Raw genomic sequence first — 3,837 nt, 5'->3', positions numbered from 1 at the left:
CTGCTTGCTATTGGCGATTTTTGTCAATTGCTATTTCTCAATGAATCTATGTTCATAAACAAAATTAACCATTAATTGAAAAATTACAGGCTTCCTTTTTCTCTACTTAAATAAAATTGATATAGCAGATTCTTCTCTGCAGGTCAGGTCATGTTGGGGAGCATGAACTGGTACCACGCATGGCTGTGCCCACCACATGAAACACCTTGGGATCCCAGTTGGTGATCCCCCCCCACCAACATGCTATCCAGTCCAACCCTCTGGAAGTGCCCGTCATCTGCTGCAGCCAGGTGTCACACGGGCGTCCCCTTGGCCTGGTCCAGCCGCTCGGGTCCTCAGCCTATGTGTCTATTCCTTCGGTACTGTGTCCCTTCGGAGAATCCTTGGGCACCGCTGGTTTGACTTTGTGTCGAACGAACGCTTGTTAGAGGAGTCCTGAATGAGGCACATTACCTGCATTGTGAGGGAGCGTCAGTCACGGCACTAAGGCCAGGTGGCGCGTTTCCCTGGGGATGATCCGGCTCGCAGGATCCTCATTGCTGAGGACACGAGCGGCTGGACCAGGCAAAGGGGACGCCCACATAACACCTGGCTGCGGCAGATGGTTGGCCATTTCCGGAGGGTAGGACTGGACCGTGTGTCTGCCTGGGGGATCGCTGACCGTGATCAGCCTCTTACGGAGTTAGCGATGCTACCTTATTGGTGACACAAAATTACTTTCATACTTTCAGTACCCACACACCTGATCAAATAACGGTCATGTTAATTCATTATTTAGCACGTAATTATAGTAAACATGTATGAGAGACAAAAGTCGGCCATTATCTCTCATCAAACAAGTGACATGGCTGCAAGCTAGCCACTCGTCCTGTCTTCACAGAATTTTGTCCCTAGAATAAAAGTTGTTAGAAACTGCGCGTCTTTCGAATATCGGAACAGAGCCACAAAGTCAAAGTGAAAAACACTTGTAAATAATCTAGACTGGAGTACTTCGTGATTTTCTTAGCTAAACAAAAATGCCATTGTTACCTCAATGAAGGGAGCATCATGGGGGGATGCCAGTCGATCGTAGCTAGGGCATACTGCAATACAGACAATCGCGCTCTGCGGGCGACTGAGAAGCACCGCAGTATAAGTAAAGTTTGGGGGAAAAACATTATGGAAAAGCACCGGCTCCTAATCCACAAAAAGAGTGACATATTGGCCGGGAATCTAACCCGGACCAAGCGAGAGAGAAAATTAAGACAGTCAGTTCACTCACACGAAATAAACGAATTAGCAGCAAACAATAACCTGAGCTCTTTTAAAAACGCCTTACGAGATAACTGTAAATTTATCCCGTAGTTCTACATTTATCCCAAGCAACGCATCTAACTTCTCTCCACAGAGTATATCGCTTAGAATAAAAGTTTCCAGAGACTGCGCGTCTTTAGAAAGTAGCGCCACAATGGCATAGCGCTACAATGTCGTAGTGGCCAAAAATATATTACATCCGTAGTGGTTTAGCACTACCACGTAGAACGAATGGGAAACGGTTTAGGGCCGTTTCGCTAAATACGCTTTCTATCGCTTGCATTGGTGGTTCAGTGGTAGAATTCTCGCCTGCCACGCGGGAGGCCCGGGTTCGATTCCCGGCCAATGCATCCCTTTTTCCGTGGATTAGGAGTCGGTGCTCTCTCCGAATGCTTGCACTGCAGTAAGGCCATCAACACCACCAACCGCTTTAACCCAATCCTCGCTCTTTCCTGTTTGTGGCCTATCTGTCCCATAGAAAAAGAAGGTGCCACATTTCATTATTCACTTTGCTTCTACTCGCTACCTGTACAATAAAGGCAGCCCGTCCTCCTATCTCCTATGTCATCGGCTTTAACTGTTCGACGTGTGTTTAAACGCATGATATCGCTGCAGCTTGTATTCTGCTTCATCGAATTAAATGTTTATATCTGAAAAACACTGAAAAGGCGATACGTGTCACTGTACAGACCAAGCACTAAACTAGCGATCGAAGTTTTTTTTTCCCGAATCATTATCCCGTGCAGTAGTGATGGTAGGCTACTATTGTTTTCTTCACTGCTGCACATAAACACTACTTAGCTAATAATATGAGGCAAACGCCATAATAACATAGCATATCCATTTGTCGATAAATCAAAGTGAAAAACACTTGAAAATAACCTAGACTGGAGTACTACGTGATTATCTTAGCTAAACAAAAATGCCATTGTACCTCCATGAAGGGAGCATCATGGGGGGATGCCAGTCGATCGTAGCTAGGGCATACTGCAATACAGACAATCGCGCTCTGAGGGCGACTGAGAAGCACCGCTATCGATCTAAAACGCAAGAAATCATTCTGTGCATAATTTTTCCGTGTTATTTCCCAATCGCTATTCATTTCAACATGATAATTCTCACATCGTGGCTATTTCTAACAAACCTGTAAACTCTGCCACTGATTGGTTAGTATGAGCAAAGTTTAGGGAAAAAAAACATTATGAAAAAGCACCGGCTCCTAATCCACAAAAAGAGTGACATATTGGCCGGGAATCGAACCCACCAAGAGAGAGAGAAAAGCCAGTCCGTTTATTCACACGAAACAAGCGAATTAGCAGCGAACAATAACCTGAGCTCTTTTAAAAACACCTTACGAGATGACTATAAATTTATCCCGTAGTTTTACATTTATTTCAAGAAACGCATCTAACTTGTTTCCAAAGAGTATATCGCTTAGAATAAAAGTTACCAGAGACTGCGCGTCTTTAGAAAGTAGCGCCACAATGGCATAGCGCTACAATGTCGTAGTGGCCAAAAATATATTACAGCCGTAGTGTTTTAGCACTACCATAGGGAATGAATGGAAAACTGTTTAGGGCCGTTTAGCTAAACTTGTTCTCGCGCCAGTTGCGAATAGCTGTAACAGAAAACCAGCCAATCAGAGAAAAGCCTTTTTTGCTTCATCTGTGCTGTTCAAATTCCACGAGAGAATCGGTTCGAATCCGCCTTGAGGTATTATACAATATGAGATATGACTGGAAAGTATTGCTAATAAAATAAAATTAATTAGTCGTAAATTTAAAAGTACTTCATACCAGATTTATTGGATGAATGCTGCTACTCTGAACATAATAAATTACTACACCAGATTGCCAGTAACTTGCCACAAGTTTACTAATTTTTTCGGGTATTCCCTTGTTTGTCAGTGTGCTTAATTATCTAATAATATCTTACAAAGGACTGTTGATGTACTCCGTAAATGATCAAAATGATCAAATGTGAGATATGTGAAAACTTTGAAAATTAATTGCAACTGTAAATTTAAAATTAGATTTTGTATGTTATACGAAATTTATTAGATTAATGCTTCTACTTTGAAGATGGTAAATTACTACACTATATTGCCAGTAACTCACTAGAAGTGTACTGATTTTTCAGGTATTCCCTTGTTTGTCAAAGTTTGTTTAATTATCATTGATATCCCCCACAAGGATTATTGACGTACCACTTAAATAATCTCAACCAGCATATTGGAATATTCTTATGACACAAAACCTATCGTGTTAGATGACATAATTAAGTTGCAAAAAAGCAGCCGTGTGTAGAAAAGAATCTGCTAAATCAAGTTTTTTTAACCAATAAAAAAGCAGCGTGTAATATTTAAATTAAATGTCAATTTTACATGACATGGTTTCATAGACAAAGAGTAAGTCCTAAATTACCAACAGCAAGCGGTTAAGAAACAGGAAAAGCTGTACTACAAAAAAAAAATAAACTTTACTAGCAAAACATGACAATATTTCAGACATGCACCAAGGTCACAGTCATCACTGCAGACATGAC

Source organism: Paramormyrops kingsleyae, chromosome 20, assembly GCF_048594095.1.
Source record: "Paramormyrops kingsleyae isolate MSU_618 chromosome 20, PKINGS_0.4, whole genome shotgun sequence".
In the NCBI taxonomy this organism is placed as follows: Eukaryota; Metazoa; Chordata; class Actinopteri; order Osteoglossiformes; family Mormyridae; genus Paramormyrops; species Paramormyrops kingsleyae.
This window is presented reverse-complemented; position numbering follows the sequence as displayed.